The sequence below is a fragment of the Sarcophilus harrisii genome, chromosome 1 (genome assembly GCF_902635505.1).
Source record: "Sarcophilus harrisii chromosome 1, mSarHar1.11, whole genome shotgun sequence".
Lineage (NCBI taxonomy): Eukaryota > Metazoa > Chordata > Mammalia > Dasyuromorphia > Dasyuridae > Sarcophilus > Sarcophilus harrisii.
Genome location: NC_045426.1, coordinates 533,728,669 through 533,753,728, shown reverse-complemented (window position 1 = coordinate 533,753,728; position 25,060 = coordinate 533,728,669). Strand labels below are relative to the sequence as shown.

The 25,060-nt window shown below is 35.4% G+C and overlaps 1 protein-coding gene across 1 annotated transcript in view; it reads right to left on the bottom strand.

Moving 5' to 3' along the window:
* KCNG2 (potassium voltage-gated channel modifier subfamily G member 2) overlaps positions 1 to 24,072 on the bottom strand; it is a 156,652-nt gene extending 132,580 nt beyond the window's left edge. Inside the window, exon 1 of the mRNA XM_003760117.4 lies at positions 23,963 to 24,072. The gene's annotated coding sequence lies outside the window, so the exon portion shown is untranslated. The remainder of the gene's footprint in view (positions 1 to 23,962) is intronic.
* Between the last annotated feature and the right edge of the window lie 988 nt (positions 24,073 to 25,060).

The following is a 25,060-nucleotide window of genomic DNA, read 5'->3' as shown; positions in this document are numbered from 1 at the left end:
GGCATAAAGTAAGGAGTATCTATCTATCTATCTATATATACACACATATATATATAATATATATGTATGTATATATTATATATGTATATATATTATATATTATATATATATGTAAATATACATACATACTATTATTATTGTCATCATCATCAATAACAATAATTATCATTATTTTTAAGGTCCCTTTCAGCTCTAAATCCTATAATCTCAAGATATATCCCAGAAAAATCAATCCCTGGATGATGGAGAGGGCCCGAATTAAAAAAAAGTGAATCACCATGGCGAGGAGACTTTATTTGCATAAAATGAACACTGATAACATAGAGAATTGCTTATTTATCTTTTAATGCCCAAATCCCAATAAGCTCAGTGCTTGTAATTATCCTACCCTAGAGGTTTCTTCTTTTTCTTTTTTAATAAACATTATTAGGAACCATGATAAAGTACTTTGTGTATTCTCTGAAATGTTAGGCACTTAGAAAATGCTAAAAATAGAAAGCTAAAACAAAAGGATTTTAACTGGCTGCATTTCATACCTGCTGGCTGCCAATTCATATGAAATTTTTCCCTCATCCATATTTTTCCAAAACTATTTCCTTTCCTAACACATTTTCCCTGTTAAATTATAAACAAGCCCACACCAGCTGTAAGACATTTGCCCTATATCACTAGATACCTTGGATGAAATTTGGATACGTTATTATTCTTGGTGCAATAGGACAAGAGATTGAAAAAGATTTTCTTTCTCCTCTGACCTAATGGAATCCCTCTCCTCAAAGAAGCCTTCTTCTTTTTTGTCACAAGCATAGTGCCTTCCCTATTTTAGGAACTCAGTACATATTTGTCAATTTGTAAAGAAGGAATCATTCAACAAAACTTGAGAGACATAGTTGCGAGTGGAGGGGAAGGGAAGGATAGGATAATAGGAAGAGGGAGAAAGAAGGAGGAAGAAAGAAAAGAAAAAATATTTCTTATATCAAAGATAAAAATGTATTATTTATCAATTTATGGTGCTTCATTCCTTTGCAGAGGTAGGTTCTCAAATGTTGTTCTTTGGACATATATTTAGACTTTTTTGATGCATTGATTGATTATGCTGATTTTTTTTCTCTTTTTTTGTATTAAAATCATTTAAAAAAATGTGGAATCACTCTCTGGGAATGGAATGGGGAGGGCTATTGGAGAAAATTATAATGATATAAAAAAGATATCAAGAAAACATACATATATATTCCTGTATCTATATATGTATATATAATATGTATGTATGTATTATGTGCGTATATTTAATAGAACTTGTGGTGATGAAGACAAACTTAGTAATTCATACCAAAGGTAAAGGAAGAATGTCACTATGTTAGAGCCTTTCTCAAAATAACTTACTTATACCTCCAACTAAATCTAAAAGTACTCTTAATTATGGTGTGCTAGCAAAACATCATTTTTATCCCAGTGAGCATTGATGCAGCCTGGTTTAAGTAGTATTTGCTTCAATTTTTCATATCAGATGCCATTTCATTTCAGCCAAAAAGTTGTACAATTTAAGAATTCTTAGTATGCTAAATCTTTGTCTTCCAGCTTAAGGGGGTGGACAAGAACTGCTCATTTAAAAATGGTTGTTACTGGTGGCTATGTGGGAAGGCAGGGAAAATATAGAGAAATGAAGTTCCGGGACTTCTGGACTCCACCACTATACAAATAATTTAACAGTACAGTAATACTTTATTAATTCTAATTCTATGAAACCAGAAAGGGAAAAAACCAATAACAACTCATTGGTTTTGAATTAACCAACTTTACATTAGTCAATTAAAGAGCAATAGGAAATTCCATTGACTGGGGAATAACAAATTTTATATTTTATCCTATTTTGAATTTATTATATTAAAAAACACCCCAAAATTTTACTAGAACAGCCATGGGTCCAAAAGTAAAGAATTTTCATCAGTGGTTATAGGAATATGCTGTCCTTAATTCAACCATTTTCCTTTTTTAAATTACTTCAACACTTGAAGAATCTATATTTTCAATGTCATGAGGCACTACCTCTCCAACACCATTTGCAACCCTTCTTACATCTTAGTCAATGGTTATTGAAAAATCTCATTACCCTTTGATCATTTTAATAATAAACCTATTTTAAATAATAATGAATAGGACAAATAAAAGAATATATAAAAATACCAACTGAAACTATGGAAAGGCCAAAAAAAAAAAAAAAAAAAAACCAGACCCAAAAGAATGATGAGTATAATATGATTATTATAAATGAAGACAACTTCTAAAAAAGGAACAAAATGTCAGCCAAAAACAATATGCAATGTTGATACTAACTCATAAAATGTATACTTGTCCTTTTTTCTACTAAAACGTAAGGCTGAACGTAATTACAATCATTCTCAGTTGTCATTTTGTTTAATTTTTAGTGAAGTGGGGAGGATTAGATATTGTGCAGGATTGAATTCTGAGTATGTACAATTCTGAGTATATATCAATTCTGGATGATTTGTTGAAACAAAATATGGTGAATAAAAATGAAATGAGAGGTTGCAACTAAATCATTTCCAAGGTTTCTCTTTAAAACCTAAATGTCTTTGATTCTAGAAATTGCAAAAGATGATGACAAATTAAAAATACTAGATATCCTGAAGGGATCTGCATTTTCTCAAGAACAAATACCTCAAGGCAACTGATTGAATTGATTTATTCCTAGGTCAAGATTTATGATCAAAAATTTTTTTTGCCAGAGATCCTCTTTTTTATATATACACACACACAATTAATTACAAAGGAAACCAATTATTTTTGAATAAAGATGTAATTTTGTTTCCACCCATAGATCCCCTATAAACTACTTATGGTCCCCAAAGAGAATCACTTCCCAGATTAAGAATCCTTTTCCTAGGCAGAATTTTCAAAATCAGCAAGGAAGATATTTTAGGAACAAAGGACAAGTTGTGATGCTTTTGAAATTATATACTCTTGGAGTGGAAAAGTTACAACAAAGGGTGCATGATTCAACCAACATTTTCTGTTTCGTTTCTAAGACCTTTCATAATTAGACCCAACGACCCCAATAGCAGAAAAATAGAAATTGGCTACAAAATATTTCTGCCAGACTATATCATAACAATTTTAAAAATTCAATACGATTTTTTTTCTTGAGACCTGAACCTCTTATCAACTTTTTGATTTCTCTTACTAGCATCATCGCAACCAGACCCTTCCCTTTACCTTACCTATTCATTACCACTAAATCTATCCTCATGGCTTCCTCTCATCTTCCCTCTCTCCTCCTTCTTCATATTGTTACCATCATGGTTTAGATCATCAGCACCTCTTGTTTGGACATTATTAACCTATGCTATCTTCTTTCTTTCAGTTCATCCTTTTTCCTATCCATCATAACACAGCCTGAGTCATTTTCCTAATGTATATCTCTCATCTTACTGTACACAAAATAAAAAACTTTGCATGAAATTTATTGCCTATCGAATAAAATAAAAATCCTTAGATGGCATTCAAAGGTCTTCATAATCTGATGCCAACATATCTTTTCAGATTTATCTCATACTTCTGTTATATATCTTAAATTTTACCCAAACTAATTTTATTCTCTCTTCTATCACTGTAAATTAGTGTCTATGACCAGAAAAGGCTCCTGTAACATTATTGCTTCTTAAAATCCTTTTCATTCAAAGTTATGCTACATCCTCTATGAAACCTTCCCTGGATATACTTCCCTGCTCTTTGTAACCCCAAGATTAAAGTTATTCTTCCTTAAATTTTTTTAAATTACTGATTTCTATTCATTTTAATGCTAACTGGCATTATTTGCATAGAATTTTATCTTCCCTCTAGTATGCAAATTTCATTGAAGATAAGGATTGTGACATTTTTCATCTTTGCATCTCCATTATCTAGGAAAATGCTTTTCCAAAGTAAGAAATTACCTTTTAGATCTATGGGTAAGAGTAGGATTCAGGAACAAAGGATAGAGAAGATCACAAAAGATAAAATAGTTAATTTTGATTACATGAAATTAAAATTTTTTTTAACATAAACATATTCAATGCAGCTTTGAGTTAGATAGGGGTTATAACTAGAGAGGGAAATCTTAGCAGCATGTTTCTTTAAAAAGGGTCTTATTTATTATTTATGGGGAACCAATTCAAATTTTTAAAAATAAGAGCCATTTTCCAATTCATAAATGGTCAAAGGCTATGAATAGTTTTCAAGGGAAGAAATCCAAACTGTCTAAAGCCATATATTTAAAAATGCTTCAAATCACTAATAATTAGAGAAATGTCAATTAAAGCAACTAAAGTTCTACCTCATACCCATCAGATTGGTAAAACTGACAAAAGATGAAAATAACAAATATTGGAGGACTGACAAGAAAGCAATCATATTAATGCACTATTGATAAGTTGTGAATTGGTCCAGCTAGCCTGGAAACCAATTTAGACTTATGCCCTTGTAATATGACTAATATTTACCAGCATTTCCCCACCACATGGGTTGAGCCTATTCTTCCCTGACCTCACCTTCCCTAACACCACTCCCAACCCAGGGATTAGTTTTCTCTAAAAGGACACAAAGTTGTCTCTGGGGCTTGAATGGCTCTTGGTTACTTTGCCCCAACTTTCTGGTTGCCCAAGTGCATAAAAAGTCCTATATCTGTAGAGTCCAGACCTCTGAACCTGTCCTGAAAATCAGATATGTTTTTATAAAGAAGAAAAGAAGGCTGTATCTATCAAAGCTGAAGATAAGTGCTACTATATCCTGGCTGATATATATACACATACATCCCCCCACACCTATTTATCTATACACATACACAGGTACATATACATACACAGATACATATATACTTTATATGAGCATTTATTAAACAATTACTATGTGGAAAGCATTGCACTGTGGTTGTCAATATATTTTGTTAACTATATCTAAGAGTGTTTCACTTGGTCCCAAGACTGAATCTGATCTAATGGGCTCTATTAGCATCAAGTCCACCTCAATATCCTGGAGACTACTGAATTGTACATATCCTTTGACCCAGTGATATCACTAGTTATATGATAAAGATCAAAGAAAGCATATAATGTCTTATAAGTACAAAAATATTTATAATAGTTCTTATTATGATATCCAAAGCTAGAAATTAAATTCCTCAACTGGGGAACTATAATGTTACATTAGTGTGTCCTAAGAAATGACAAAAAGGGATCGTTCTTAGAGAAACCCATGAAGACTTGTATGAATAAAATGAAGAATAAAGATAATAAAGTATATAATTACATTAAGAAAAATAATAATTTTGAAAGACTGAAGAACTGTGATTAATGCAATGATCAATACTACTGTTGATGAATTCTATCTACTTCCTGATAGAGATATAATGGACTAAAGGGACAGAATGATACACTTAATTTTGGACACAGCCTAGAAGAGATTTTTTTTTTGGCTTAACTGTACATATTTGTTTCAAGAGTTTCCTCTTGCCCTTCCTCTTGAGAAAAATAATAAATCCTTATTAATTAAAAAATAAATTGAATCTAAATATCCTATGTATATATATAAATATATGTATATATTTTTATATATACACATACCAGGTGATTAATAAATACTTGTTGAAGCATTTGAAGGGAAAAGGAACAAATCAGAAAAGAAAAAGAAATGAAAATGAATTTTTTAAAAACTCTAGTAATTTTAAAATTCAGGAGAGAAAGCAAACTACTTACTATTTATGTTTGTTTTTTAAGAAATGGATGGCCAAGGGTTATGATAAAGACTTCATTTATAAAATACATAGAGAATTGACTCAAATTGATAAGAATACAAGCCATTCTCCAATTGATAAAGGGTCAAAGGATATAAACAATTTTCAGATGAAGAAATTAAAACTATTTCTAGTCATAAAAAATGCTCTAAATCACTAGTGATCAGAGAAATGGGAATTAAAACAACTCTGAGGTACTACTATATATCTCTTAGATAAGCTAAAATGACAGGAAAAGATAATGATAAATGTTGGAGGGGATGTGGAAAAACTGGGACATTAATACATTGTTGGTGGAGTTGTGAACTATTTCAACCATGCTGGAGAACAATTGGGAACTATGCCCAAAGGGCTATCACACTGTGCATACCCTTTGAGCTAGCAGTGTCTCTATTGGGCCTGAATTCCAAAGAGATCATTAAAAAAGGGAAAAGGACCTATGTGTGCAAAACTGTTTGTGGTAGCCCTTTTTGTAGTGGCAAGGAACTGAAACTGAGTGGATAATCCACCCATCAGCTGGAGAATGGCTGAATAAGTTATAGCAAATGAAGGTTATTGTTAAGATCGTGTATTTTAAGATCAGCACGAGACAGGAATTCAGGTTAGGGGATGAATCCAATGATTCCTGAGAGGTTATGAAATATTGTTGTTTTTTAAGAAATGATCAGCAGGATGGAATTTCAGAAAGGCCTGGAGAGACTTATATGAACTGATGCTAAGTGAAGTGAGTAGAACTAAGAAAACATTGTACACAGCAACAACAAGATTATATGATGATCAATTCTGATGGATGTGATTCTTTTCAATGAGGTGATTCAGGTCAGTTCCAATGGTCTTGTGATGGAGAGAGCCATCTACACAGAGGACTGTGGGGACTGAATGTGCATCACAACATGGTATTTTCACTTTTTTGTTATTGTTTGCTTGCATTATTTTCTTTCTAATCTGAATTTTTTTATGCAGCATGATAATGTGGAAATTACACATGTTTAACATATATTGGATTGCTTGCCATCTAGGAGAGAGGATAGGGGAAGGGAGGGAGAAAAATATTTGGAATATAAAGTTTTGCAGGAGCAAATGTTGAAAACTATCTATGCATATGTTTTGAAAATAAAAAGCTTTTTAAAAAAAGATTGATGACAATACTCTCTTAATTAAATCTAAATTTCCTCATTTCTCACCTACCTATATTCATTTTGAACTTCTTTGATTTGTCCAACATATCCTGCCCAGCATATTACCCCTCTCCCATCCTTTCCAGCTTCCTTTTTCATGTTGTCTTCCTCCATTAAATTGTAAGCTTTATCTTTTTCATTTTTGTATCCCCAGTACTTAGGACAATGTCTGGTACATTTGTCGTTGTTATGTCCAACTTTTGGTGATCTCATTTGAGGTTTTCTTGCAAAGATACTAGAGTGGCTCTCCATTTTCTTCTTCAGCTTATTTTACAGATGAAGAAATTGAGGCAAACAGAGCTAATTGACTTGCCCAGGCTCACAAGCTAGTTTAATTGTTTTGAATTCAGATCTTCCTGATTTCAGGCCCACTTAGTAGGGGTTTAATAAATGTTTACTGATTAATTCATAAAACAAGACCTGATACCTGCTCTCAAGGAGCCTACTGTTTTACAGCAAGGATAATACATAAACACAAATAACTATAATATTAGGTAAAATGTAATAAGGAGAAAATATAGACTCACAGAGCTATGTGTGATTTGAGGAAGAAAATGTCCCTTTATGATTATTCATTTGTCATTTTTCTCAATTCTTTCCCTCTAGTTTGTCACAGAGGGAACTAATAACTTAGTTTTTAGAATATTTACAAACATTAATTTAATAGTTGGCACTCTTAGCGACCCAACTTCAAATTGTGCCTCAGACACTTTCTCGCTGTTCAAAGCTGGATAAATTGTCTCAGTGCCCCATCAGTAAAATTGGGAATAATTTAGCACCTATCTTACGGGACTAGTGTAAGAATCAAATGAGATAATATTAAAAGTACTTGCAAATATTAAAGTGCTACATAAATTCTAGCTATTATAATAGTTAACATGCAGCATTTGTTCAATAATCAAGTTGATTATAGAACTGAAAAAAGATAGCTATCCTGATTTTTATTTTTGTGGAGGCAATTGGGATTAAGTGACTTACCCAGGGTCACACAGCCAGGAAGTATTAAGTGTCTGAGGCCAGATTTGAACTCAGGTCCTCCTGACTTCAGGGACTGGTATTCTATCCATTACACCAATTAGCTGCCCCGTGATTTTTTTTTAAAGGAAGAGTATGGGGCAGTTAGGTGGCACAGTGGATAAAATATCAGCCCCAGTGTCAAGGGAATCTGAGTTGAAATATGGTCTTAAATATTTACTAGCTGTGTAGCTTTAAAAAATAACATTTTTTTTAAAGGAAAGGGAGAGTATGTGCAGATTATAGGACAGTGAAGCTGACTTCAATTCCTCAGAAACTTCTCTAACAAATTATTAAAGATATAGTTAATGAACATCTAGGAATGGGAGCTAGGATTACAAAAAGCTAGCACAGTTTCACCAGTAACAGGTCATGCTAGACTGATTTTCTTTTCTTTCCTTGCTTGCTGGCTTCTTCTACAAAAGCAATCAATTGGAGAATGCTGTAGATATAGTTTATTTAGACTATAGCAAGCATTTTGATTCTGTGACCTGCAACCATATTATCATCCTTGCTGTAACTGAAATCAAACATGTAAAGAAATTACAAGTTCTCCTCTTAGATGGGAAGAAAGGAGTTGGCAGGGAAGACCTCTTGGAGGAAGGGTGGGAATTGAATTTCATTTTGGGTATATTTTCTTCAGTCCCCATTTTCACATTCCTCCTCCTTTTCTTCCTCCTCCTCCCTCTTTTCTTCTATCTGGATTTTGCCAGACAGTAGAAATGTTTTTTTGCATGGCAAATTACAAATAGATGCCTGCTGCTTTTCTAGTTGACATCCTTTCAAATGACATCCTTCATGCGACAACAGGTTTGTACTTGTTTCTGTCTGCATAAGCCTTTAAAACCAGAAAAATAAACCCCAAAGGAAACCACTCCACTTGCATGGTCAACAGTGTGGAGAACATTAGTGTATTCTTTTAACCAAGACTGGGGCTCAATTGCAGGGCAACCCTGAATGCAGAATAAGTACATAATTGAAGAGCAGTTTAACATCCCTCATTAACCCTGAGAAAGCTGAGTCTTCATAATGGATAGAGCTAGAAACTTTTTTTTTTAAACAACGCCAGGGGAAAAGCTAACAAGGAAGGTTTCTATGCAATAAACTAACCATAAAAAGAGAAAAATCTGTAAATTTGATTAAAGTCTGTTTGAATATATTTCTACTATATCATCTTAACTCACCTTCTGTTCAGCATTATCGGGATGGAGTTTTAAGATGTTCCATCTAGAAAAAAAATATTTAAATACAAACTGTGCAAGTATAAGAGAGACTGTATGTGTGTTAAAAAAAATTCCATGCCAGTAAAAATCATGCTGGTATATATAGGACTTGCTATATGAACAGGACCAGACTCTTTCAGGCAAAATATTACAGTACAGTGAGGGGTTAGTCTAGGAGTCAAGAAAAAGATGTTTTATTTTTTCGGCCACTAATCAGTGGAAGTCATTTAACCCCCATTTCCTCCTCTTTAAGATAAACAGGCTGCACTAGATGACTTCTGAGTTCCTTTCCAGCTCTCACATTCTGTGATTCTATATTTGTCATCATCATAATAGTCTACATTAGCAAGCTACATTTAACAATTTAAATCATAAGAAGTATAAGTAGAGGAGTGTCTTCTCTATGAGGCATGTGAAAACTAAATGAGTAGATAAAGAGTGGTAGAGCCAGGCAGGAGGAACAAGGAAAGGAAATATTCCCCCCCCTCATTTTCTTGCTATCTCGTGCTTGGATCTACTAAATGTTAGCAAAATTGTCTGTCCTTGGCATGAAAAGGAAAAGAATATCCTTTTCTTTTTAAGGAGTTTGCACACCATGTTCCTGTAAAAATTCTTCTAGATCAATGTTTCTGATTTCAGTATGAAATGAGATTATTTTAATTTAAGGGCAGGATTTATAGTTTCATTAATGTGCATACTCTCCCTGAAAATAAGACTATTTCATTTTTTATCATCTTTTAAGAACCAAAGACAATTTTAAAAAACAGTAGACTCAATGGAGGATTTCAGGATAAACTAAGAGACCAAAAAAATCTTTACTGCTTGACTATTTATTCTATCATTCCTTTAAAATAGGGATTTTTGTAAAAATAGGGTTTGAGAAATAACTATAACATGCTTATTAATAAAGATTCCCTTTTGACATTCCTATCATATAGGAAGAAGTCATCATGACTCTTAGTGAATAGAGGAGACTAAAGTTAGGCAATGATCAGCAAATGACACCATTGACAATCCACAGGGTTTTAACTAGTGATTGCTATTTTCTTAAGGGGATATATCTCAAAATACTTCAAGAACATATTATTTTGTAATGGGCCAGCACTTTTGTACTTGAAACAGGGATTCTTACAAGGTGTTAAGTCAGTGGAATTGATAAGACAATGGTTAATCTAGTTGGGCATGGTGATTAATAGTTCTCTAGTTCAGTACATATACTTAGTACTTCTATATAGTTCCACAAGATTGACACCTATTCTACAAGATTCACACCTATGATAATGTAATTAGAATAGAGCATATAAACTGGGACAAAGTCAGCCAGGGTCAGACTCAGAGAAGACAGAGGACTGGAGGCGGGAATCTCTTGGAGCCAAGGAGAGACATTCTCCATCTTCATCAGTCTTATGGTGGACTGTCCTCCTGCTCTCCCAACTAAGATCAAGGCCCATCTGAAGGGCCTCAATCAAGCTAACGGACCCCAGGCAAGGAGACAATAAAGAATTTGGACTTTGGACTTTAACACCTGGCTATTGTTGCCCTGATTACTTTGCTGAAATGAAGGCTGCCCCAGAGACCTCAGAAAACCAACAAGAACACTACATTATTCTATCATTGTATGGGTACTACAACCATAAACCCAAATTAAAATTCCTATGAGACTCAGTAGATGGTGTTTGAGACTTGCTATGGTGGGAAAAATTTTAAAGCAGTGATGTGACACAATCTATAGAGCAATGGACTCCGAGTCAGAAACATTTCAGTTCAAATTATTAATTGTATCATCCTGGCTAAGTCACTTGGCTCTGTTTGCCTCAGTTTCTTCAACTGTAGAATAGCAGCACCTACTTCCCAGAATTGTTTCAAGGATCAAATGAGATATTTGTGAAAACACTTTATACAGTGCTTGGTACATAGCAGCTGCTATATAAAGTCTTATCTCCTTTCTTTTCCTTTCCCTTTTTTTCCTCATCCTACAGCCCTATGCAATGATGAATCTCTCTGAATTTGGTTAGTCTGATACTAGGACAACCTACAGTTAGACAATAGGCCAAGAATTTGTGCTTTGGAAACAAATGGTCTTTTCTGCCCCTAGTGAAATGATAAATTGTTCTTAAATCCTTGTTCTTAAATCTTTTTCATTAAACTTGTGCCAAGTCCTCACTGAAGGCAGCCATCATTAGCTAAAGTAGTGGTTATTAGAGAACATTTTCATTGTATCAGTAGCAATGTCAGATTTCTTGAGTGAAATTTTAAGTCCATATGTAATTTCTTACAATTTGGTTCATCTACCTGAAGTGATATTCTTGCACAGAGTATAGTATGTACAGATTTCACTACAACTTAGCCACTAACTACAGGATCAACTATAGTAGATAAAAATTATAGCTTAAAGCATAAAATTCCAGTTTGCAGTTTAGAATCTTCATGGATAGAATGTTTACTTTCTGAAACTATTAAAGTTTGGAAGAAATATAGTTGTGAAAGAACCAAGGGTAGTCACCTTGGACAAGTTGCTTAAGCTTAGTTTACTCATTTATAAAATAAAAATGTTGATAATATTTTCATGGTGTAGAGTTGCAACAGGAAAACCCAATGTAAAATAGGTAAATAATTGGAGGCATCATGGTGTCATGGGCAACACATTCACGAAAGCCAGAGCTCAAGTCTCACGTCTCTGACAAATATTAGCTAGACAATCCTAACTAATTCACTAAATCTCTCACTGCTCCCGGAAAACTCTTTTAAGATACTAAGTTTCAGGTCATTTGCTAATCTGCACTTATAGAAGGAATTTCCTAATTCAGAGTTAAAACTTATATAAAATGTGTATAATTTTTAAAATTAATTTTTAAACAATTATAATTTATTACATTATTATTGTTGTCATCTCATAATGTAATAATTTCAACTGAAGCCCATACTAAGTAAAGAATAATAACAGGATCCACACAGAAAATCTAATTAGCCTAGTTATTCTCCCTCCCTCCTTTCTTTTCTTATTCGTCCTTTTTCCCTTCTTCTTTCAGAAGCTAGGTGAGAGTAAAACATTGGATCAGAAGTCAGGACCAACTGAATTCAGCCTCAAACATTTCCTATCTGTTTCTCTAGGCAAATCACTTAACTACTTTCCGAAGTTTCTTCACTTATCTCACAACATTATTGTGAATATCAAATGAAATTCTTGTAAAATGATAAGCATTGTGCCTGGAATATAGTTGGTGCTTAATAAATGCTTGTTCTCTTCTCCTTCCCTACTCTCCATCATTAATACTTTTGAAAAAGTATTGTACCTCTGAGAGAGTACATGCACTAAATATGCTATTTTTAAAAGTTGAAAGTGCTAACATATCATAGCTCTATGTCTTCAAAAGCATATGCTGAAATTAATCAAAGGGCCAGTCAGACAGAGACTTTTCAACAGAGCTGTAGAATTTTTTTATGACTTGATGAAATCTTTTATCTTTACCTATGAAAGGCAATGATAAAGAAGAAAATGATGGAGCTGTCTACATCAGTAGGCATGGGGTCAATAGATAGCAGGATTCTATGCCAAAAAAACCCCCAAACTTGATTATGATGGCACTCAAAGAGGAAAGTATTTAAATCGACACTATTGAGCCACCATGACTAACCACAACGATAGCATAATTATTTCTAAATTCTTAGGCTGTGCTTTAATCTCTTCTATATCATACAACTCAATAAATTGCTATAACAAGCTCCAGAAGATAAATATTTTAAGATGTTCAGCATCTTAAATACTTGGGAAATATTTGCCTCACTTCCCACCCCAAATCCAGAATCACTAACTAAAACCATTGGTATAAGGGAGGAAAATCCATGGAGGGACAACACAACTAAGCACCCAGGGAAGCTTGAGACATGGTAGTGAAGCAAATTTCAAAGCCACACATTTTAATATTGATAGGTTAGACAGATTTATGAGCTTCTAAGTGAAAAAGAATTATAATGTAGGGAAAATCATATCCATTCAGAAGGAGTTCCCTCAGCTTTTTATCTCTACTCTATATAGTATTATCCATCCTCCCTCCTTTCCTAGCTATCTCAAAGAAGTATCTCTATACCTCATTAAGGCTAAGCTCTCTCCATGTGTGTCTTTGCTCCTATTCTCTCCTTCCCCTTTTGTGCCTTTGCTTTAACAATCATTTCTTTTCTGCCATTCATCAAAGGTCCTTTATCATTTTAAATTATCATTTAAATTTCTATGATTTTTAATATTGTCTTCTCCCTTGGCCCTTTCCCATCTGTCTAAAAACAAGAGTAGATTTTCACAGTTCTAAAAAGTCTTTCTCTGACCCTTCTAGCCTCCCCCTACCTTCCATCATATTCTTTTCTTCCTTTTTATAGAAAAGTTATATTAACCACAATTCTAATTAATAAAATGACCAATCATGCTTCTGGAAGACTACAAGGTTATGGACTAATATGCAAAATGAGATGCACATGAACATGGCCAATATGGAAATTTGCTTTGCTCATTGATGCTTTTGTTACAAGGGTTTTCTTTTTCTTTTTCTTTTTTCAGTCAGAGGAAAGGTAGAAGGGAAAATAAATACTTAATAATTGATAAGAATGAAATTTAATTTTTAAAATGTCAAGACCTGATATAATGATTTTCTTACCTCTTAGTCTGTTCTTTTCCCTTATAATTTAGCTTCTATCCCTATCACTTTACTCAGTTGCTCTCAGAGTACACTGATAACTTCACAATCACTAAATTAAATGGTCTCAATTCAGGCTTTATTCCTTGACTTCTCTGAAACATTTAACACTAATGACATTTGCCCACTCCCCTGCTTCCAAACATTTTCTCCTCCTCTGTCATCAAAGATATTAAATCTTGCTCACTTTCAGACTCCCTGTTCTCTTCTTGATCCTTAAAGTAGGTGTTGGATTTTGGATTTTTTTCTCTCTATGCTCTTGCCCTCAGCAAGATGATCTTATAATTTATTTATCTACTCTTGTCAGATTTCATCACTCATTCACTAAATAGTAGTTCAGGCAAGAAAGATAAAGACCTGAACAGAGTTGTAGCTATATGAGTAGATAGAAAAGGGATGTTCTGAAGAGAGAAACTGACAAGATTCAGCAGTGGATTAGATATGTGGAATGAGGGAGACTCAGTAATTGAAGATTGAAGATTGAGTTTATGGCCCAGGTGACTGGAAAGATGGAGATGCCTTTGATGAAAAATAGGAAAGTTTGGAGGGGGAGTTTATTGAGTAGGAGAGATAATGAGTTCTGTTTTAGACATACTATGTTTGTAGTGCCACAGAACACCCAGTCTGAGAAATCTAAGAGACAGCTGGAGAGGCACGACTATAGTCCAGCAGACAGGTTAGGTTTAGATAATGATCTGGGAACCATTTTCAAAGAGATGGTAACTGAACTCATGGGATCTGATAATATTACCATGTAAGACAGTATTAAGTGAAAAGAACAGGGGGCCCATTTCAGGGATTTGGGGGACACCCCATATGACATAGACAAAGCATGCAAAAGGAAGTTGAGGAGTAGAAGGAATAAGAAAAGAACTAGAAGAGAGTAATGTCTCACATCCTAGAGTGAAGAGAGAATCCAAAGGGAGAGAGAGTTTTATTGACAGCATCAAATGCCAAGTCCACAAGAATTATTATTTTCAAAGACCATTAAATTTGGCAGGTTTACAAAAAAGTCGAAGTTGCTTTCTCAAGTTGTTTAGTCAAGAAGAGGAAGAGAAACATAGGGCAATAGCTAGCAGGATCAAGGGAGAGGGAGAGTTTTAAAAGGTGGGACGGGGAAGAGAATATGTATTTATATGGTAGCTTCTATGAACCAGATACTGTGCTAAGAACTTTACAGATACTATCTCATTTGATCCTCAAAGCAAACCTGCAAAGTAGGTGCTGTTATCATTCTGATCTTATAGTTGAAGAAACTGGGTATGGAGAAACTAAATAGCCCAGAGGTATACATTTAGAATTGTCTGAGGTCAGATTTGAACTTAGGTCTCCCTAACTCTAGACTCATGGCGCTATCCACTATGCCTTCTATGTAACTTGATGCCTAAAAGGATGAGGGAAGACATGGACATGTTTGTAAGCATTAGAGGAAGAGTCAGTAGAAAGGAAGAGATGAAAATAAAAGAGAAAATGGAGATAATACTGATGCATGATATGTCTGTGAGAAGGGAATCAAGGGCACGTATAGGGGATTGACCTTTGCCAATAGAAAAGCCATTTCTTCATCCAAAACTAGCATAAAAGAAAAAAGAATGAAGGAAGATATAAGACTAATGTCAACGTTATTTTTTTTTTAAAGAACATGAGGTAAAGTCCCAGGAGTAGGGGAGATTATGGAAAGCTTGAAAAAGCAGGATGGAGAATGGGATAGCAAATCTATTCAGGAAGAATAGAATGCTTGTCCTGTTTTTGTATGAACCCAATTGGCAGTAAGAAACACATACCAATGCTACTATTTCATTTAAAATAATTTTTCTACTTTCTCCAAAAGGAGATTTTTCTTTTTGGAAAAAACAAAAGGCTTTAATAAACTAAAACAGCCCCCTGAAATATATTACCTTCATTGATATGCTATGCCTATTTTAGTATTAACATAGTGCTTTATGAATACAGATACACATACCAAAAAGTATGTAAATGTTTTCCCTCACTTATCCTAATGGTAACTTTTTGAAGGAAATAGTGTTAGCATTATCCCCATTTCAGAGATGAAAAGATTTCTGCCAGCTAATACATTTAGTAAATGGTAGAACCTGGGATATCATTATTCTTCTCCCTCTTTCCTTTCCCTCCTCAAGTGATATATAAAGAAAAATATGTAGAAGCATCCCAACCTCCTCACAATTTGCCAGTGTCTCTACAGTGAAAAGGAATACCTTCTTTATCCATTTGCCCATGCAGCAAATCTGTACAACTGGCACTAGTTTTAATGGATTTTATTTTTCTGTCATGTATTCAATTAATTGCATTAAGTGCTATGCTGTTAAATATGATATTCTGATTTGAAATATAATATTTTCCTCCTGATAATCTGAAAGAAAAAAAATAGAACAACAACCCCCCCCCCACACACACACACACAAACCAGAAACAAAAATCTAATTAGTTCCTTTAAGCTATAATTTAGCAAAACTTGCTGCTGGATTTAGTGAAGAACCTTTTTTTTTTTTTCAAATTAGCCTGAGGGTTTTTCAGGCTACTGTGATCCTGATAACTCTAACTCTTTGATTTTACATTATAGAAATCCAGCCTAAGATTGAGACTTCACAACTTTAAATATCTAAAAGAGTAAATTAAATTGTGACAATTTAATCTCCAAAGATTCCCAATTATATCTACAATACACTTTTCCTTAATGATGAAAAATGTTAACAAGGGCTCAGGTTATCTTAAGGAAGTCCTTTCCTGATCTGCTAGAGAGAGGAAACAGATGTCTACCATCTGGAATAGGGTACAATTTGTTAACATGTCTCTGGTAATAAGCCATAAGAAAAACAAAGATGTTGTTAAAAGCAAAGAAATGCTATGCTTTTAAACTTCATCCAAAAGCACAGCCCCATTTCAATGGCTTGGAAGAGATGGGGGAGAGACAAATTATACAAACAGGTTAGCTTATAAACTTGCCTTTGAGGATTGAGGGGCAGCAGTAAGTTATGAGAAGTTATGTATACTTCCTATTTTCAAATTTATCATTTGTATATCATTTTTATCTTTTACTTAGGACAGTAAGCACAACACATAAAAGCACTTATATTTATTCAACTGAATTCAGTACTATGCTTAATTTAGTTCATTATCTTTCATCCTAAAGAATGTCTTTCACCCTATAAGAATATTCAATTGTGAATATAGTCTTTATTACATCTCTAAAAACACGTTTCTCTCTAATTCATAGTTTTCAACTGATTTTTAGACTAGTGAAATTGATATCTTGTATGTTATCTCCATGAAGTGGTATGGTAGATATTTTATTTTATAAGTTGTTTTACCTGGCAATTGTTTTGAGAACTGAGATTTAGAAAAGGTTGGTTGTTCTTTTGCCTATAGTGAGTATCTTTAAGCTTCTTGTCTATGAGGGGTCCCTTTACACAGCCTGGTAAAGTCTATGAACCCCTTCTCAGGAAAAAGTTTTTAAATAAATTAAATAAAATGCATAGAATGACAAAGAAAACAAAGAAAAATATTGAAATACTATTATAAAATTTTTTAATAATAGTTCACAGACATTCCTGTCTGGCACAAATAACTATAAAATATGAGGTACATAAATTCAGTCCTTAAAAATTCATTTTTTAAAACTAACTTATCTATTCTTTCATCTTAACTAATGCTTCTCCTCTTCTCCCACTAAACTATAAGCTTTTTGAAAACAAGAGCTTTTTTTTTCTTTTTTACTTTCTTTGTATCCTTAGGACTTAGTATAGTGTTTGGCATAAAAATGGTACTTGATAAAGGCCAATTCACTAAATAAAGACAGAAAATTTTGTATACTTCTAAATATATGAAACCTTTCCCTAATATAATCATTCTACTTATGACACTTTAAAAAAAAAACAATAAACAGCTCATCATTGATGGTTCAGAAGAAAATGAGACAATTTGGTGTAATATATAAAAAGCCTACGTTGGAGTCAGGAAGACATTCATTCAAACCCCATATCTGGCAAAAATACTGGCTGTGTGACTACAGACAAGGTATTAACCTTTCAGTGCTTTAGGTCACTTTCTAAGACTCTTAAGTTGCAGAGAAGAAGCTGATTGATTAGCTTGCTGGAAAAAAGTTCCTCACTATGAATTACCTTCAGAATAAAATTACATGTCCAGTAAAACACACACATATATATTGTTACAAGTAAAGATCTAACAGAGCTAGAAACTCCACCATTTTTTTATGGATTAGGAAACTGAGACCCCCAAAAGATTAATGACCTACCCCTAGTACTAATAAGTGACAGGGCTAGAACTAAGTCTATGGTCTTTTCTGGCTCCTATTCCAGTGTTCCTTTTCTGTACCAAACAACCTCCACACTTAATATTGTTAGGGTATTATTCTGATAGTATATAAAAGAGGGTCTACCAAATATAAGATATCAAACTGATAATATCTCAGCTACTTTTCATCTCTAGCACCACATCCAAGTAAGTGAGACTAGCTCTCCAGAGGTCAAATATATTACCCTTAATTTTCCATTTCATTCTGCTTTGATCCCTTCGAGTCTTGTCATTCATTTACTCATACCCCTTTCAGCACAATCACATCTTAATTCTGGCCCCATATGTTCCCCTTTTCTTACTTCCACCTCCACATTTCCTTCTACACTGGCACACAAGCCTGGAACAACCTCCCACTCCCTCTACAACCCTCCGACTCTTTCTGCCCTCTTTTTAATATCTCAAAAAAGATGCACTTCTTCAAGAAAACCTTCTGAAATCATCATTAGAGGAAAATGATCTCAAAGGGACACTTTTTATCAATGCATCATAAGAACACGTGATTTTTTCCTTAATTTTGTTTGATTCTCATTTGCCTGGTAGACATTACAGATACCTTGCATTAAAAAAAATTGTTAAAAGAGTACTAGATTTTGAATTCCTATGCTTCCTCATATAACTTATATGATTGTGGCTTAAAACTTAAGCACTTGAGGTTTCAGTTTCAATGAAGGAAAGTGAACTAAATAAATGATCACTAAAAACTCTTAGAGTTACAGAGTTTGTTACTTTAATTCTTCCATTAAAGTCCTGCTTAAATGCCTCATCATGGTAGGGCAGTCACCATTGGGTCTTGGACAACCTTTGTCTGGCAAGCCCTATCAAGGAAGAAATGCTTCTAGTAGGGGCAGTGAGGGATGATTTGTCTGCTGTCTAATGATCAGCCAGGTTCAGTACAGAAATGTTCATCATCCGAAGAAGAACCACATCAGAAGATTGGTTAAAAAATAATGATTATTTTTGAGAGGGAGGGTAGTCACAGAAATTCATGAAATTGTCCACAAAGGTGTCAAAGTCTTTATTGGGAGGTAACATTGACAAAATCATGGATTTTTAAAAAATTCCTATTTTATGCATTGTTGTATACTAGAAGTCATGAAATTGGAACCAGAAGATCAGTTTATAAGACTTAGAAGCTGTATAACCATAGGCAAGCCATAATCTCTTTGAACCTCAGTTTCCCTATCTATAAAATGAACATAATAAGATTGTATTACCTAGGTATTAAACTGTTCTGTGGAAAGTGTTCTATAAACTCTAAGGTTATATTATCTATACATGCACATATGTGTATGAATTTATATGTGTGACATATACACATATATGTATATATAGAGAAAGAACAGGAACTATTAAGTTCTATATCATTTATTCATAAATAGTATATATATGTTTATGTACATATATTCACATATATAATTGTATATTTGGTGCCTACTAAGTGCTAGGAATTATGCTAAGTACAAAAAACTTTTTAAAAAAGTAATACAAAGACAAAAAAAAATTCCCTGCTCTTGAGAAACTTACATTGGATAAAAGGAGACAAGTATAGATATAAATATATGTAAAATAAATATGTTAATTTTGAGGGGGAGACAATAGTAGCTATAGGGTAGGGATGGTGAGGACAGTCAGAAAAGACCTCACTGTGATGGCATTTGAGGAATTTAGGGATTCTAAGAAGCAAAAATAAAAAAAAGAAGCGTATTTTAGATAGAGAGGATAGTCTGTTCAAAGATACAAAGAGAGTAGAAAAAATGTCCTGTGTGAGGAACAGTAAGATGACTAGGATAGTTGTGCTAAAGAGATTGCAGAAAAGTTGTATAAGATTGTCAGTTGGAGGAGACTGACAAACAGTAGATTTTATATTTGACTCTAGAGGTTATAGGGAGTCAGATCTATGTTTTTGTTGCTTATGAAGTTGTATAAAGGTATCCAACTCAAACCAGAATAAAACATAATTAGAAAATGTTTAACAAAATTAATAAAAATACAACATAATGTTAACTTGAGTTTTTTTTTTTTAAAATCAGTATGTGTCCTGCAGGCACAGATGTTTCTATTAGTGTGTTTGAACCACTAATGTGGAGAATGGAATGGAGAGTGGACAGACTGGAGTCAGGGAGACTTATTAGGGACTATTCACTCATCTAAACAAGGAGATGAACTAGGGAGGTATATATGATTGGAAAGAAGGGGCTGAATTCCAAGAAATGTTGTGGAAGTTAAAATGAATAAAACTGGTTTACTGATTTGATATGTGGAATGAGGGAAAGGAAGAAGGCAAGAATGACTTTAAGTTCCCCAAATTGCCAGAATTTTCTGACTTAAATCAATTCATTTATTAAGCATCTAATATAAGCAGAACTATACTGAACCTTCAAAAAAGAAGATTCTAACTCCACTAAAGTATTTTACTTCATTTATATTAGTTAGGTTTTTTCTTTTGCATTCTCACATCTATCAAAAAAATGCCAATAATTTTTTAAACTAGAGTCCCAAACAATTAAAAAAAAAACATTTACAAAGTAAAACATGGAAAAGGAGAAGAAATCAAATGCTACTATGGTTTTGACACTGAAAAAAAGAAAATCTAAAGGTTGTTTTCAGTCTTTTCAGTTATGCATGCTATTCTATTAAGCTACAAAAATAGATCTTTTAAAAAACTACTATATAATTCTTGATCTCTATGGTAGACATATGATAAGAGATCCAAAACCAAGTAAACTGAATTATGCAAAATATTCTTTCAAAATGCAGAGTCCAGCATATGCCATTACACTATGATGTCAATGCCCCAACAATAGAATACACCCACTAACTTCCTAGCTATTATTAATAAGTTAAGGTTCTTATATTCAGTTTGTATCTTGATTAGTATTCATAAATATTGATAAGTAAATGTAAAAAACAGAGCAGAAACATCTTTCATCTAAAGTAATGCTTGCTTCTGTTTAGTCAGGTACCAATGTTTCCATGTTACATCAGAAATTAAAACTCTATTGCACTTTGACTACATTGATATGAGAAAATATAAATTGTGGAACAATGAACATTAATTGAATATGATATGCTCTATAACCAGAATATTTTAAATATATTGCTTATTGGAAAAAAAACCCAGATACTGAAGAGTTAATCCAGTCTTGCACTTAATAGTTCCATAGGGATCATATCATAATGTAATCAACCCAAGCTTTCCTAACAATGTCAAAATCCATTATTCACAGCATGCCACTTGATCATAAAATTAGATTTGAGCAAGAGGGCTTTATAGCCTTAGAGAAATGGGGGTCCTTGGAGCAAATGGAAGAGGGAAAGAGGAGAGGGGGAGAGAGGTTTTTTAAGGGAGGAAAGAGGAAAGACTTCCTAAAATCCATACTAACCACACAAATACTATATATTAGCAATCTCAATCATAAAATGCTAGAGATTAATGTTTCTTTTGTGTTTGGGGAGGTACAGTGAGGATGAGGGGTGAGAAATAAAGGGAAGGTAAAACATTAAACAGTTTAAAATCACATCTGATGCTTTCCTTGTATAACTATCATCCAATGTGCAACTATTAAAGATAGGGAGATTAGGGAGTCTAACCCAAAACTGTCAGAATTTAAACACTGTTATTAAAAGAACATCTTAAAGACATAAGTGGAGAAGGGAGGGCCTATGTGCAAGAAACATGCAATGGAGATAGATACCTAAGCTCTAACCAGACTACCCCGATTGTTACCACCGTGGTTCTCGTTTCCCAGAATAGCAGGAAAAAGGGAAAGCCCAGGCTGAGATCTACAGCTCCCTCTGATTCGCACAGAAGTACATCCAGACTACAACGAGCCAAAGAAAAGGGATGGCTGTTGCTGATTCCCGCAAACCAAAAGAAACTCTCAACTCTATCAGACCTTTCTTTTGCCCTACGCTGCTCTGACCCTAAAGTAAACGTCAAAAGCAACGGGGAGGAAATGAAAGGAGGAAGTCCACAACTCCCTTCCGTCAGAATCAACATCAGTCTTAGTGGAATTGATTGAGGTGTAATACTCTGCCAGAGGCAAGATTTTTTATTTGCTTTAATCAAGAAGTATGTCCTCGCTCCCACCTTGCGCCCATCCGGACTAATCTAAAATTCATAACCTAGTGTCAATCTCTCTTGATGTTACCCCACCTCCCGGCCAAGCCACTTCTCAGTCCTCTATCAGACTGATTAGAGAGCAAATTAGAGTTCCAGCCACTTTGCTTGAAGTTTCCGTCTAGCCTACAAAGACAGCACCCAGACTGTATGCAGTTAGTAGTAGCCTTCTTTATCTTCAGAAAAGAAAGCCAAAGACCGGTAGAGAGGTCAGAGAATGGCTGAGCCCAACAGAGTGAGAAAGGTGGAAACGTGGGCTGAGCATGAAGGGGAACGAGAAGCAGCCTTCTCAAAGCTCGCCCTACTGGCTTGGTGATTTTGCAGGTGGGGGAAGGTTCGTGTAGACATAACACTTACATCAAAACCCAAGGCAAATCATGAGAGATAAGAGGAATCAACCCACCGGGAGAACATTCCCCTACCTTGTTAGCAATAAGAGAAAAGCTTGACTATCTCTGGCAGCGAACCTCAAACTCCCTCCCAGCTGCAGCATCGGCTTTCCTATTACCTCCCACAACTCCACACATCCCACACCAGAAGGAAGGAGCCCAGCCCTTTCACCTCCCTCTCTGCCTCCTTACCGACTTTACATTCCTGGGAAAGGAGATAAAGCCCACCTGTATGTCTCCTCTACCTAAAAGACTCTAAGGCTCAAAGATAGTAGAGCTGCCAGGGATCTGAGGGCCATTTAGCCTGACTCCCTTATTTTAGAGAGACCCAAGGTCATACAGGTAAAAATCATCAAAAGGAAAGTTTAAATCCAAGTCTCTAGATCCCCGAAATAAGACTTCTGCCTAAGATGCGCAGCTCAATTCGCTAAAGTCCTCCAGGACTGAGCAGGGAAGGAAACTTTTCTTCTCCAAGGATCGTCCCTTCCCTCTCCTCCACCCAGTTCTTACGAGGTCCTCTCACTTCCCGCCGCTTCCTCCCCCTCACCTCCCGGTTCGGGCTACTGAGAGTGCAGCACCGTAAAGCGGAGCAAGGTCTGAGCAAGTTCTTTAGGTACCTGCAGAAGGTCCCGGGTACTTGCCTTTCCCCAGGCAGCCTCCGCCTCCGTCCAGACTGCCTGCCTCTGCCCCCTGCAGGCGGTGCGGCTTGGCTCGCGGGCAGCGCGGAGACCCTCAGGGACAAGAAATGAGCCCCGAGCTGGCTGTACACGTGGGGTAACAGAGGAAGTTCGCGTCTCGAGTGTCCCCTCCAGTTGCGGCGGCAGCAACTGGGGAGTGGGCTCCTGAGAGAGCCGCGAGAGCTCCACCGACAAAGGGACAGACGAAGCGGAGCTCCTCAACTCTCCAAATCCCCCCGCCCCCCTTCCTTGGCTTTCCCTACCCCCTGAATGAGCTGCTCCCTGGTCTCCCCAGACCTCCACACTCACGATTGCTGGCTTTAGCTGAATGAACCCACGCGACGGCCGGGACACCACCGCGTCCTCCGCCGCTTCCCCCCTCCGGTCCTGGGATCAGCTGAAGCTGCAGCCGCCCTGATTTCTCTTTTCTCCCTCGTCCTCATCCCCTGCACCTTTCCCTCTACCTTGCCTGAGTGTCGGACCCTTTGCTGGGCGCAAAGGGTCACTTCCCCACTTTCGCTCCAAGGGTTAACAAATAGGTCAGCAGACTTACAGGTGCAGCCCTTAGCAAGAAGGGTGTCCCGAGGCTTCTCAGCTAGCCAGAGACTAGGAATCTGCTTCTGCAGACCGCTTCTCACTCGGAGCTCTCCGCCCCCTAGGAAACTCATTCTCACGCTTATTCTCAGTCTAACTTAGTGGCGCCACAGTCGGGCTAAGTGCAAGGGGCAGCAATAAGGCCAAACTTCACCCTCTTTTCAACTAGTCCTATCCCTCTATATTCCACACCTCGACATACACCCTAATGAAGGGGGCACCTACTGTTGGAAATCCAGGCATAGATTGCCACCACTTAGGTCTCTTCTCTCTCTTCAAACTGCAACATAATCAGACCATACCCACAATAGAGGGAAAACAAGAGTCTGAGTGTGGTGTAAAAACAAATGTGGAAACTGAGAAACTTCAAAGAAAAGCCAGGTCATTTATGTTAGTGTCAGAGGGTAGTTTCAAACTCCCTTCTTAGAAATATTTGCAAAATTGGATATCTACAGCAGAATATTTTGCTGGCAGCTCAGAAGCGAAGTCTAGACATTTGTCATATCACTGAGAGGGTAATTTTCCTACCACAAATTATGGTAGTGTACTAGCTCAAGAAGACCAATGCTGCTATAATGAATTAGTAGTTGTTATATCTCAGTCATATTGACAATCACATCTTGGAAGAATAGGATGGCTTCCCCTGAAAAGGTCAAAGTGCTTGAGTGGATTGTTTTATCATTTATTTTTACAATTGGAAAATAATTTTTTTTCCCTGTAACTGCAAGGTAAAAGGTTAAAGACCTCGAATAGGATGTTAGCTCATTTCATAGTATCATATTAAAGTTGAAAGTCATCTTAGAGATAATACTGTCCAACTTCATGTTATGAAGGACTATCCTCTACAACATTCCTAATATATTTAGTGATCCAATCTTTGAACATTTCGAGTCATAGGGAGATTACGACCTCACCAAGCAGTTTATGCCATGTTTGGACAGTTCTAATTATTGGAAATATTGAATAGGACAGGGCCAAGGACAAAATCTATCACCAGAGGCCATTCTGGTTCAATACCTTAATTAATATACTTTGGATATTACTGTTAAAAAATGAT